This window comes from Sus scrofa, chromosome 1 (assembly GCF_000003025.6).
Source record: "Sus scrofa isolate TJ Tabasco breed Duroc chromosome 1, Sscrofa11.1, whole genome shotgun sequence".
NCBI lineage: Eukaryota > Metazoa > Chordata > Mammalia > Artiodactyla > Suidae > Sus > Sus scrofa.
In genome coordinates this window covers 191,766,972-191,780,908 of record NC_010443.5, presented here as the reverse complement: position 1 = coordinate 191,780,908, position 13,937 = coordinate 191,766,972, and the positions used below count along the sequence as shown (strand labels likewise).

The 13,937-nt window shown below is 48.0% G+C and overlaps 1 protein-coding gene across 5 annotated transcripts in view; it reads right to left on the bottom strand.

The window, feature by feature from the left end:
- NTRK3 (neurotrophic receptor tyrosine kinase 3) overlaps positions 1-13,937 on the bottom strand; it is a 406,414-nt gene that overhangs the window by 160,767 nt on the left and 231,710 nt on the right.

Here is a 13,937-nt window from a genome sequence, read left to right as displayed (position 1 = left end):
AGAGACTGTTTCATCTCTTTTCTTTCTGGGACCTGGGATGGGTCTGCTTGAAACTGTTCCTACATTCACAGGGAATTACCTACTTTGTTTGACCTTTTTGATTATATCAATGGTTTCTTTCTTTCTTTCTTTCTTTCTTTTTTAATGATTTTTATTTTTTCCATCATAGCTAGTTAGCAATGTTTTCTTCACTTCTCATGTCACTTCCCTTCTGGACACTGATAACAATGACAAGTGTGGTAAACAAAGCTTGCAACCATTTAGGTGCAAATTCTAGGAATAAACGCATCATTACTGTTTCAGTAACCCATCCTATGCAATATGTCAACAGGATGCCTCCGCAGGGCCTTCTCCCCTTACCTGTGACCTCCAACCTACCTCTTCAAAGCCCCTGTCTGGTTCCAACCACCGCAGCTGTCCTGACCTTCCGTCTCTGCCCATCTAAACCCTCCCTAGCTTTCTAGAAAGCTCAAACCCTCCCTTCTCCATGGAACTTTACCCCAGCCTCTGTTCCCCTAATTTAAACAAGCTGGTGCTCACTGAGCACACCTGGCCCTTTGGTTGTGGGGTTTCAGTGACAGCACCTCCAATAGGTTTCTTATGCCTGGATCACAGGAGCCCTTTATAGCCTTTCTCCCTAGCTGGCGGGACGATGCCGCTGTTACTCTGTTTCTCTCTCAGGCTCATCACCATAACTCCTCAGCTCAGTAGTTGCTCCATAATTATGAGCTCCATGCAAAAGCCATCTTCTGTCCTCATTTTTCTCCTGCACTGTGTTTACTCTGGAGTCAGCATTGTGATAGAGAACAAAGCAGGGCATTCTGAATGCCAGTTCTGCAACCACGGTGCCCAGGTGCAGATGGCCCTGGCTACGTGTAGGTAGACACTGAAAAAAGCTGCATGATTTCTAATGATATGAAATAAAGGTCAATGACATATTGCTAAATGACAAATTCAGATGATAAAGCTGTATACTGGAATATGATCTCGTTTTTGCATAATATATGCGTTATGTATTGGCATAGGCATTTATGCCTGTGTGATTTGTTATAAATGTGTAAGGGGCCAGCGGGTCGGGGGAGACTGAAGGTCGTACCCCCAGATGTTCCCAGCACTCAGCACTGAAGGCAGCCTTGGAGGTAATTTTTATTTTCTTTTTTCTTTGTACTTTTCTGGATTTTTCCCCCCAAATATGTACAATGAGCATATACTACTTCGGAAATACAGCAAATATTAGGCTTCATTTATTTTTTTCTTAAGAGGCAAAGAATGGTGAACTACTGTAAGTCATACATCACAAAAGACCAACTACTGAGCAGGTAACTCCCAGGTAGCTGGTCAGGACCTGTGGGGTGGAAGCTACAGATAATTTTGCTTAAGGACCAGCCATCTAAATCTGCTTCACTAAGGACCAGGCGTCGAAATTTGCATCACTGAGTGTTCCTAAGCATTCCATCACCCCTTCCTATGAACTTTCGCCTGGCCCACAGGAGTTGGAGCTATTTGGGTCATTTCACTGAGACCAGGAGAAAGGACTGAGATGAACTCCAGCTGCAGAATGAGGCCAATCGCTGTGGCCACTTCTCCAGCTGGGCCCAGCAGGGCATAGGGCTCTCAGGGGCCTCTCATTCAGGGCTTTCCACCATTTACAGTCCAACAACGTGAAATGACGGATACTTTTAATACAAGAGAACTGTCATTTATTTATTAGCTGGGGACAGGCACTGCAGCCAAGAAGGATGCATTATAAATCAAATCCTTTCTCAGCCATTAAAAATTAATACAGTTCATAATGTAGAACGCCAGTAATTTCTTTATTAGAGCAGCGTGTCTTTTTTTTTTTTTTTTTCTTTTCTTCCATGTTTTGTTTTTACTTGCTCCCTTCCCTGGGGATAGGTTTTTTTTTTTTCCTCATGAGTGGCTGGGTATAAACTACCTCAGGGAAAGGTATAGGGAAATACAGCTTTTCAGCCAGAGGTTAACACAGAGCCATGGAAGCAAAGCTCTTGGGAAAAAAAAAAAGGAACTGCTGACCAATCTCCCCTCAGAAATAAGGTGGTACTGAACCTTCCCATTTCACCTCGTGGAAGCTCATTTATGATATTCTTCATCTGTTTCTGACCCACCCTTCATCAAAAATCGAAGGCATTTTAGGTTCCTGAGAGGCTAGAGAGAAGAAATATATAAGGAAGGTGATTTTTCAGTGTGTTGGGAGGTCTCTGTGTTTTCTATCTGCAGCTGGTTACTTCCTCACAGAGGGACATTCACTGGCTTTTCGAATATCTCCAAATGAACTTGGCATTCACAAAAAAAAAAAAAAAAACCGTGGATGTGGGAAGCCCAGGCCCAGAAGAGAAACCCTTCATACCCTCCCCCTTTACTCCTGGGATTCAAGGATGCCAAGTAGACCAGAGAATGCTGAGCCTCTGAGGCTTCTTTTTGGAGTAGCAGCTCCAGGAAATGCAAAAACCTGGAATTATAAAGAGAGCAACTTCTTTGCTTCCTGACTTTGGAGGAAGCCAAGGGGAGAATCCAGAATCTATGTGAACCTCCTGCCCACTTTGGGTACACGGAGAGGTTTGCAATGGTTGGTTTAACCAGGTGACCTTCTCAGATGACCTGCCAAGGGCTGTATAGGTAAAGAAGAGGGCCTTTCCGACCTGTCTACACTGCCCCCTGGCAAGCTGTCCTTGTCCCAGAGGACCCAGACAACTGGCATTGATGACTTTGTCAAACCAGCCACGACTGAGTTAACGCTCCTTGTAGCAAGTCCCCACAAATCCCCAAGCACATTTTAAAAATCTATTTTCAGAATTACACCTAGCATAATTCAACCAATCAATGAGCCATTAGGAGTTTAGTCCAAATTCTTCTTCATCACCAGTCAGGGGCCGCCCTGACTCAGCAGAATGTAACGTGAAGAGTTGCTGTGTCACCAGCAATTCTAGGTCTGGGGACAGAAGCTAACACAGCGCCTGGTGAGAGGCCCAGCTGGCTACCATCTGGTGGCAAATTAAGCTCCACAGCCACCAGGAATAGGACAAAAGGAAGCTTGGCCGAAAAAGAAGCCAACTTGCCCCCAGGACTGTCGCTGTCTTTCCCCCAGTTGGAGCCCTTGCATCCAATCCACTGCCCATCAATTTTGGACCCCACTCTTCAAACCTACCTGTCTGAAGCTCTGGTGACCTGCTGGGGTGAGGGGGGTGTGCTGAAGTGCGGAGGGGGCTGCTGAAGGAAACCATGGAAGCTCTAGAAAGGGACATCCTTCTACTGGGATGGTAGGCACTATGGGTCACCCAGGCCGCCATCTGTCTGAAAATCTCCCAGATCATCCTCAGCCTCCCAAAAGGTGGGGTACAGCTGAAGTGAAGATCAGCCGATAGTGAGAGGAGGCAGCCCAGGGCCAGGGCAAGAGGCATGTTCCTAAACCCCTGAGTTTGAATCCTGGCTCCATCACTGATCAGCGAGGGACCTTGGGCAAGTTCCTTAACTTCCCTGAGCCTGAGTTTCCTAAGCCATGAACTGGGGATCGATCGTAACACTCACAATGACAGACTGATTGAACACAGAGAGAGGGACGATGAGGGGAAGAGAGGGTGGCAGACTCTATCACGACACAGTTTTGTGATTTCCTAGCTTGGAGACTCCAGGAAATGACTAAACCTCCCCCATGCATCACCTTCCTCATCTGTGAAATGAGGAGAGTAATAGCACCTGCCTTCCGTGGGTTTAGTAAGGACTAAACAATGTATCACGTTTAAACTGTATTCAGTGCCAACAATAAGCGCAAGCAGAGTAAGACTTTATAATCATCTTCACGTGCTTCAAGTTCAGAGCTGAGCCCTGAGTAGGTATTGAGAAATATTGAGCAAATGTTACTTGTCTTCTCTTTACCAGCTCCTGCTCCCACTTACTTTCCAGAAATGATGCTTCCAAAGGGATCGCAGTGCGGCTCCTGGGAATTCACACAATTTGCTCAACCGAGATAATCGGATCTGGCTAAAACCACATGAAGAAATCTGTCTTCACTGGGGCATATAAGTATATTCTGGAAAATTAGCAGGAAAATTTCCCAGACCAGAAGAGCCCTGATGGCAACCGCAAATTACCAGCTTGCTTTCTCTAAGAGGAGACACAGAAGAAGTAACATTTACATGAAATCTATATTCTCTTCTTCCTCCTGCCACTTCTAGCCCAAGAGGGCTCTGCTTACTCCTAGGGGGACAGGAGTTGAACCTCAGTGAGGAACTGGGGTAGTGGGCAGTGCCATTTCTCAAAGCCATTTCCCCTTTCTTCCTTCCAACCGACCCTGATTCTATGGAGGGATTCACGCCCCTCCAGGGAGCTTTATGACTCAGGGAAGTAAGTTGCATTCCCAAGCCCAGGGAAGAATCTGGAGGAGCTTAGGTGTTTGTGACTATCCCATTTTCTTTGTGGGTGACTGGTTTAGGAATAAATAGATGACATAATTCTGGACAATGAGATAGGAGGTAATCTGGGGGATTCAAGAGAAGGTTTTCTCAATTTCAATCAACCCATAAGAAGAGACAATTCTGGGCTGGCCTTGGTCCATGTCTTCGGTTGTGATGCCTGGAGCTGCTGCAACCACCTCGTAATCATGAGGAGAGCCAATCTGGTGGTAAAACCGAAGGCAGAAAGGCAGAGGCAAGAGAACCAGAAAAGCAGAACTAGAGCCCTAGCGTACTTTATCAGGAAGCTTCCCTACCTATTTACTTGAGTTTTGTGATGACCAGTTTCCCTCTTTTTAAGCGCAGTGGGTCAGGATTCTCTAGTAGTTTGAGCCAAAATATCTGGCATGATATGGTCAGTGTTTAAAACATGACATGTGTGCACAGATGTGAACAAGATCCATATACACATATATTTGTGTTTGAAGTTCCCATGTATAGGTCAGCTAAGAAAGAATGTAAGAGATTTGCACAGGTATGTGGCAGAGCAGGGGCATTGCATTTTCAAGAAAATAATGTTTTCTGACTGGGGGAGGATAAAACAAAGAAAATAAAACAAGCAAACAAGAAAATCTCACCATGACCCTCTCTGCTATCCCCTAGTTGAGTCTACAGCTTTTCGGTCTCATTAACCCAAAAGGAAATTGGCCTGAGCCCTCTGCTCATCTACATCAATCATTTCCTGACAACCAGCATATTACAGTCCTGACTCTTAAGAGCATCTCTGTGACTGCAGAACTGGGTGATAAAATGCAATTTCTTAAAGTTGGGGGGAAAAGAAATCATTGGAGGGAAAGATTCCTATATTTTCAAAAATAATGTCCAGCTCTGACAAACCTCCCTTTTTGACACTATCAGGCTGGTTTCCCCCAACAGCATATTTGAGGCATGAGTTTTGTTTGTAACCCCAAGCCCCAATTACCTACATCAAACACCTGTGTTCACAGAGGTTCTAATAGGTATACTCAGAAACCAAGCGCAGGGACCCAATAAATTTGGGAGATGCTACAGACCCAAGGATTCTCCTGAAAAATCGCCATGACCTTCACCACCTAAAATTGTTGTCAAGGTGAGGATGGTCATGTACATGCCATTTAGGCAGGTTCACAGAGCCGTTCCCAATTCCCATGCCAAATCATGTCAAAAAATGCCAGCTAAGGTCTCAAGTTCAGAGAGGTTGGCTGCCTTGCCCACAGTCAGGTGGTTTCTGAGTTGGAAGGTGGGATCCAGGGTCTAGGATGACCCATTCTCATTTCCCTTTTCTACTGAAAAAGAATCCCCTATAACCAAGGGTTCCGTTCCCCTCTGAACTGGCTAGACTCTACCCCAGCTCACTCCATGCCAAAGGCATTACATCCCCTTCTTGGAACAAAGAGGTGTTTTGACCTTCCATACCATGATTTGGAGACAGTGGCTTGGGAGCCACAGCTTGCACCTTGGACCGTGCATCTTCCCTTAGAGAAAGCTCCCCAAGATTCCAATCCTAAGGGGCAGATCTGCCTAGAAACGAGGAATGCAGTGAAAACTTGGCCCTGACCAGCAACTCCGGATCTTGGGGTTTAGGAAGTTTTAGAGGCACCTGTGAGAGCTTCAAGGCAGAGAACAACCGACAAAGACCCCTGATCCACTTGAATGAAGGGCACTTAGTTCTCTGCCAGAAATCCTGAAGAATGCCACCACCCCAGGCCTGGGCATTCCCGTGGAACTCTGCCACTTCCTGTCCCTCCCAGATGCTTGGGAAGAAATGGGACTGAGCTCATGCCAAACTTGTTCAGGCCCATCTGGGCCCTCTGTCAGATGAGTTACCACATCTGCTAGGGAGGTGAAAACAGAACCCCAAACCCCCATTACAGCCTGGAATGAGATCCATCGAACATCTGTGTCCACAGAGATAGTAACAGGTATACTCAGAAACCTAGCTCAAGGACCCAATAAATTTGGGAGATGCTGCAGATCCAAGAATTCTCCTGCAAAACTGCAATGACATTTACCATTAAAAGTTCTCAGAATCCCACGGTAAAAAACAAACAAAAAGGATTCAATCCAGGTTTTTCCAAACATATTTGACCACAAAAAAATTGTTTTTGAAAAATGCCTATTAACATCCCTCAGAACACAACTTGGGAAATCTCTCCTTAAAGGCAGCTGGGGAGAAGACGGAAGGGCAGGTGGATTTAGCACTTCTTGGCAAAGAGGTGGGAAGAGCTTGGGTTTGTCATTATTGACCATTAAGAAGATAGCACAATGGGAAAGAGGACTCCCCTGCTCTTTGGCACATCTCCCATCAGGAGTATGACTCATGAGCTCATTCATAGGAAATGAACACAAGGACCATTTTCTTCTGGAAAAGGGCTTCTAGAAAGAGAAAGCTAATAGGTACTACCACCAACAATACAGCCCCCTGCTGTCTCTAGGGATGGTGTGGGGAGTCTTTTTTGCCTTTTCCTGCCTCTTAGCCTCTGCCCACAAAATAGGAATATTCATCTCTTTAAAGACGCAGGAACCCCCAGCTCTTCCCTGGACCTGCATGCAGGGCCCCTCCCTGTGAGAAATGAGTGATTTATCTGATGGCTGAGGTGGGCAGAGTCCACCATCTGTCCTCCTATTCTCTTCCAGGAAGGGCTAATGCAGAAAAGGGGGGCTCCCCTTGCATGTGTGGTCTTCCAAGGTGCTCCTAAGCTTCATGACTTACAGAAGACGAAGTAGACCATGACCTTCCATGCAACTATTCAGACATCATCTGCTCTGCAGACCCAATGCCTGTCTCTGTACCCCAAGTTCAGGACTTGGGAGAGGCATCACGAAGTCCATTTTGGCTTTAAGCCAAAGCAACCTTCTTAAACCTAGCAATAAAGCCCAATGTTTGATTCCTACCTGATCCCTGTGTGGATTTCTCAGCTGGTTCAGAATGATCACCCTTAAAAATTCCCAGACTGGATGCCTGAATCTAGTTGAAGGAAAAATAGAGAAAACCTCTGGGAAATCTTTAGCTGGAGGGAAGTTAATCCTCCCCTCCTTGAAGACAAGACTGAGGCAAAACTTGCCAAGAAGATGAGTATTCTTCTGCCTCCACGCCAGGCTCTGGACAGGAAGCAAAGGACCCGCTCCACACCTCACTCACTTTCAGCCACTGGATGTGCCTTCCCCTGGGTGTAGGTTCCCCTACAGAATGGCACTTCTCCAGGCTGGCTGGGGGTCTTCTCATTCTCCACCACCTCCTCCACCGTGTAGCACATGCTTATCCCCCAAGTACTTTTTTTAAGCCAATTACGGTGTATTTACAGTGAGCATAATTATACTAATTACTTAATTAGCATGACTGCATGCAGCTACTAACTTTGAGTATGTGATTATGGCAGTGAAGCACAGAACAGATGAGGTCATGGGACTCAATAGGAAGGCAGGCTGTCTTAGCTCAGGGAGATGGACCTGAGCCTGTCCCTTTGGACAAGTTGGTTACAGCTCCAAAGGACCTGCTCAATCAAAAATGTCTAGCATTTTCAGATACTTTGGGGTAAATGGCATCATTTGATTTTCTTCTTCCTGGGATAGGAAAAAAAAGTGGCAAAATGCCACACTTAGATTATGTCTGGATCTAAGGGTTTGGGGGGTGTCAGTACCTAACAGAGGCTAATCTCCAGGGACCGAAACCCTCAGGACAAGGACTTATTGCCTTGGCTCCCAAGATAACCCATTCTGGAGTCATCTAGTTCTTTCTAGAAAGGAAGAAAACTAGTAAAGTGTCTGAGCACTCCCTTCTTCATTGGGCTCACCAAACCTAGAATCACAGTGGTCTTCGGGGTCTGCTACTTATTCTAATTGTGTCTGAAGACAGCATTGAAGGAAAATCCGAGGGGAACAATCCTAATTCATGTTCATTTAAAATGTCTTATGGGAGTTCTCTCAAGGTGCAGCCGGCTAAGGATCCAGCATTGCAACTGCAGAGTTTTGGGCTGCTGCCGTGGCACAGCTTTAATCCCTGGCCCAGGAACTTCCATACGCTGCGTGCATGGCAAAAAAAAAAAAAAAAAAAAAAAAGAAAAAGAAAAAGAAAAAAAAAAATTCCATTAAAGACTACCTGGGCCTGGAGAGACCCATCTGGTGAAAAAGGTTGAGGGAAAATATCACTATCACCTTCACCAAGATTCAACCTACAGTTCCCTTAATGGAGCGGCCCAGAACCAACCAGCAGACTAAAGGAGGAGGAGCATCAGAATGGCTCCCCCGCATTGGTCCTATTCTCTCCCTGTCACATTTAGCTAAGCCTGCCTCCTAAACCAACTACTGGGAGAAAACAGCAGCCCCTGCACTCCAGCCTCCTCTTTTCAGCTCCACTCCCAGAGGAGCGCCCGAGTCCAGGCCTGTAACCAGATCCCCTGCTTTCCATCAGGCAAGTCCAGCAGGACTTCTGCTAGAGAAAAACTTAGAAAGGCACATTCTTCAGTAGCAGCAGCTGCTGCCTCAGCCTCCGCCTCTGCTCCTGGATTGGGAAGGGGTCTCGGGCGTGGGGGGAGGGCAGCTCCCAGACAAAGGAGCCCATTCTCCATATTTCATTTGCAAGTCCACTATGCTGAGCTAAGTGGCGGGGAATAAACACCCATCATCACCCTGCACTAAGCAATGTTTGTTAGTCTAGAAGGTGACAGAAATCTACATTGTGCCGATGCAGGATTAATACCACACTACGCACACAGGCTCTGAGCCCCCCACTGGAGCTGGGTATCTGGCCTCCATAGATCCTCTTCCACAAAAGACCAGTTCCATTGCTGACTGACCAAGAGGAGGAGGGAGAGGCTATCCACTGGCTCACACCTGAAGGAGGGACCACTGGCCCCAGCTACAGGGACACAGTCACAGATCTAGCGTTTCCAGTGTTGCTCATCTCTGTGGAAGTCCCCCCCCCCTTTTAGGCTGGTATGATAAAGGGCTGCATCAAGCAATTGCTCTGGAAAGAGATAATGAGGCCAGGTCCTCCAAACATCTGCAATGTAGCCAAAGAGCAGTAAGGAAGGGTGGCCCCTTCACCCTATATCCCCAGGCCCACATCAGAGAGCCCCACACTAAAGAGCTCAATGGATGCTTGTTGAATGACTGAGGAATAAAGGGGAAAAAGGGGTTGGAGGGAACCCACACAGTTTCCCAAGAGGGAAAGGTCACTTTGCAATAGCGTGGGCCTAGGAAGAACTTATGGGAAGTTGGAAATGAGCCAGATGTGAAGCGATGGGTGGGGGAGGAAGAAAAGGGAGTGAGGTGATGCAGGGAGGGGAGTCTGGCATTTCAAGCAGGAGTTACACTACAGTTAACAGTCAGAGGTGTGGGGTTGGAGAGAGAACTGGAAGGAAGTGACTAGGGGTAATAAAGGCTGGTGAATCAGCAGCAGAAAGGAGAAAGGTGAGAGCACATGCCCTGTGAGCAGCCCCAAGAGGGCAGAGGGTGCCATTCCACATCTTGGAGATCTGCGATGGTGGCAGTCAGCCTCTGAGGGCAGGGGCCATGGTGCCCTGTTTCCCATTTGTTTCCAGAGCCAAAAAGAAGGCATGACACAAACCCTCAATGAATATTTATTGAACAGATAAAAGGGAGAAAAATCAGCACTGCGTGAGTGACTCGGAAGCTAATGAAGAAGACAGACCCTAAGGAATATGGTCAAGTGTTACCAAGAGATCAAGGGCGAGAACTCGGGGCTCCTATGGCAACGGCACTTCGGGTCAGGGAGTGTGAAGGGGAGGTGAGAGGAAAGGATGGGTGACCGGCATGGGGAGGGTCCCTGGACAGCAGGCCCCCAGGATCGGGGAGATCAGATAGAGGGACAGGGAGCTTAGGCGAGCTGATGCTAGGAAGAAGGGGTACTGTTTCCTCTGTGACAGAAATAACCTGGGAATAAAAGTGGAGCCTGGCCTGGGGACTGAGGGCAGGGGGAAGGGTTGACCTCTGCTCGCTCTACCAGGAGGCAAAGTTGCCAGAGTTCCCTAGTTACCTAGTGGGTTAAGGATCTGACGTTGTCACTGCTGTGGTGCAAGTTTAGTCCCTGGCCCGGGAACTTCCTCAGCCATGGGCGTGGCTGGAAAAAAAGAAGTAAAGTTGTTTTCTGAGAATGGGCTTTGGAAAAGGGCATGAAGACAGACCCCAGGACCTTGAACAGAGCCAAGAAGGCTTCCAGCTGAGCAATGGGAAAGAGCCAAAGCCCTACGCCTCACACAGCAGCTCACAGTCCTGCACCAGCACGTGCACCAGGGTGGCCCGCAGCTGTCACAAAGCGGGACAGAAGTAACTGGGTGCCCAGAGACCTCATCACTTCTCCTCAGTGACCCATCTGGATGGGCCCCTGGGCATCCCATCCAGAAAAGACCTCACCCCAAATCGGCTGTGTGACAAGGAAGGCAGTACCCACTTCCTGATGCTCTCAAGCACTGGGGGCTTTTAATAAACAATGAGAGAGGCCTCACTAGACCTCAGCTTCCACAGACATCCCCAGTAGAAGCATCTTTATTCAACTCTTTCAGAATCCCCAGGAAAGGCTGAATGCATGGAGAATAAAGACCATACCACACAGAGCACAAAACATCTGATAAGGATGATACTCCGTGATCTCCAAACATCCTTGCGGCCCTGATGCCCAATGACAAACACTATGGACCAGACTGAAGACCGATAGAAAGTGAAACGCCAGGAGGGGAGCAGCACCCAATCACTGCAGGCAGGAAGGACCCACCACTTAGGATAAACATGTGGGCAAAGAAAGAAAAGCACCTTTGTGCTAAATCCCTTGCTGAGGGACATGCGGAAATGAGGCCTGAAGTCAGGTAGCCGCGTCTTCCCACAGCGCACGCCCGTTAAATGGGATGAGGAAGGGGATCAGACTGGAGAGCCCCAGGACGCCAAGATCTGAGCACTTCTCCTCCCTTAATCCTCTGTTTCTTGCCATTCCCCCCAATGGAGTGACCCCGGCCTTGTCTGCAGCGTCATAAATGTTCACTGCTTATTTATTCGCCGAGGCGCATGTGGCTTTAATTATTTATGATAGTGTCTCAGGGCACATGGACTGTGTCTTGCAGTCCTTTCTGGCTGATGAAGACTCTGTAATCAGAGACCCGTGGCTTCCCTGCCAGTAAATCTCAGTGAGGAGAGGGCCGGGTGCTCGCTTCCCCGCCTGTGTGTGACTCAGCCACCACTTGCAGAGGGAACATCAGCCAAATCCGGTTACAGGGCTCCCACACACTGTGTGTCGTTGCTACACGTGTTTTCTGAAGACAGTTAAGAGCCATCCGCCCTCTATTGAGGGGACAAAACGTTCTGCTTCCCTTAAAAGGATACCTGCCGGAATATCCGAGGTTTTGACAACCTGGGGTCCTGGGGGATTTGGCGCTGATGAGGTAATCTTTCCCTAACCTCAAGTCCTGTCACTGAACCTGCCTCCCTCCATCTCAACCAACCCCTTCGTATTTTCATAGAAGTGCTCTCTGGACCTGTGAGAAGGCTGCTTTGAGTCTCAAACCCAAAGAGCAGCAGTGATGCTCCTCTTCACAGTTTCCTAGGGCAACGGCTCCAGGGCTGGAGGCTGGGTCCTGACATTGAGGCACACTCAGACCCCACAGGTCCCTGCATGGTACCCGCTCATCCGCATGGCCCAGAGGAAACTCCCTCCCATGTGCCAGATTTGCTCCATCTAGTAACTATGCCAAAACCTGGCACCAGGAGCCCACATGACCCAACTCCACCCTGCGGCCCAGAGCTTCCACTACAGAGTACAGTGCATCCTCATTATTCCTGGATTCTGTATTTACGAATTCACCCACTCACTAGAATTCATGTGTAGTCCCACCGTCAGTACTCACGGCGCTTTCGTGGTCATTCACAGACATTCCGAGAGTGATGACAAATTTGAGTCACCCCTTGTACATGTTCCCAGATGAGGTCAAAAGGCCATCTCTGCCTTCCTGTTTTGGCTCTTAAACTGTAAATGAGCATCCCTTGCATGATCTATTTAAGGCCACTTTTTTGGCATATTTGTGCTTTTTGTGGGTGAGCTTGCTGTTTAAAGCAACCCCCAACCATAGCATTGAAGCTCTGTCCAGTATCCCTAAAAGCAAGAAGACTGTGATGAGCCTTATGGAGAAAAGAGGTGTGTTCCATAAGCCTTGTCCAGGTGTGAGGCATGGTGCCATTGGCCATTATGAGTTCAATGGTAATGAACCAGCAATACATATTAGGGTGCCTTTAAACAGAAGCACACATAATACGGGTTATGTCTTGATCAGCTGATAAAAAGGTTGTGACCAGGAATTCCCATTGTGACTCAGTGGTAGTGAACCCGACTAGTATCCATGAGGACAAGGGTTGGATCCCTGACCTCGCTCAGTGGGTTAAGAATCTGGTGTTGCCTGAGCTATGGTGTAGATCATAGATGAGGCTCAGATCTGGCGTTGCTGCGGCTATGGTGTAGGCCAGAGGCTGCAGCTCTGATTTGACCCCTAGCCCGGGAACTTCCCTATGCCGTGGGTGTGGCCCTAAAAAAGTTGTGACCAGATGCTCCAGCAACCTAATCCTGAATTTGCAGGATTCATTAATTTCAATGTTCATAGTGACTTTACAGAACATTACTTCAAATAATGAGAATTGATTATATATTCAACACAGCAATGCCAAGTCTCTATTCAAATACCAACATCACTCTAGAAAACTCAGCAACATCACCCTGAGATCAAGTTTGGACCCCAGCTGCTATCTCAGAGGGTTTTCCTCCTGCCCACACCCAGGTCTGTCAAGGATGCACCTGATCTGAGGCAAGAGCTTCAGTCAGAATAGAACCATCCTTGGTACTGTGCTACCCACTGCTCGTCTGACACAGGTGTCTCCCTTCTCTCACCCAGCCCTGGTCCAGACACCAAGTATCTTTCCTCTCATGAGTGCTGATGGGGGGAAGTCTGATAAACACTGAGACAGATTCTGGAGGACACTCAGGGTTGCAAGACAAATGATGAACTTATCCTGATTCAAGCCTGGTCCCTCCCACAGAGACCATCCTCCCACTAAAACTCAGAGCCAGAAAAACAGATGCAAAGGTGGATGGTGTCATCAAATGTGCACTTTGCTATCAGATGAACCAGTGGGGGCAGCAAGAGTTCTGTGAGCTACCTAGAGTGTGGTCTGAGTACAGATAGCTCCACTGGGGAAGAGCAAGACCAGAGACACTTCCTCCTAGGCTGATTTGGAGGAAGAGACAACTGGCAGAAGCCTGAGGGCAGGGGAGGGGGATCACAGCCCCCTAGAACCTCGGGCTTCCTTTCTACATGAGGAGGCCTTAACCTAGCCCACCCCTTCTGTCCCTTTCAGCTCTAAGGCAGTCTTTGTGGTCTCTTCCCTGTCCCCTCTCCTGAAATAGGGGACTATTTCCTGGGGGCAGGAGCAGTGGCAGTGGAGGGGTATGTGCTGGGGTTGCTGGACCTACGTGGAACCTGGAGCCACAGC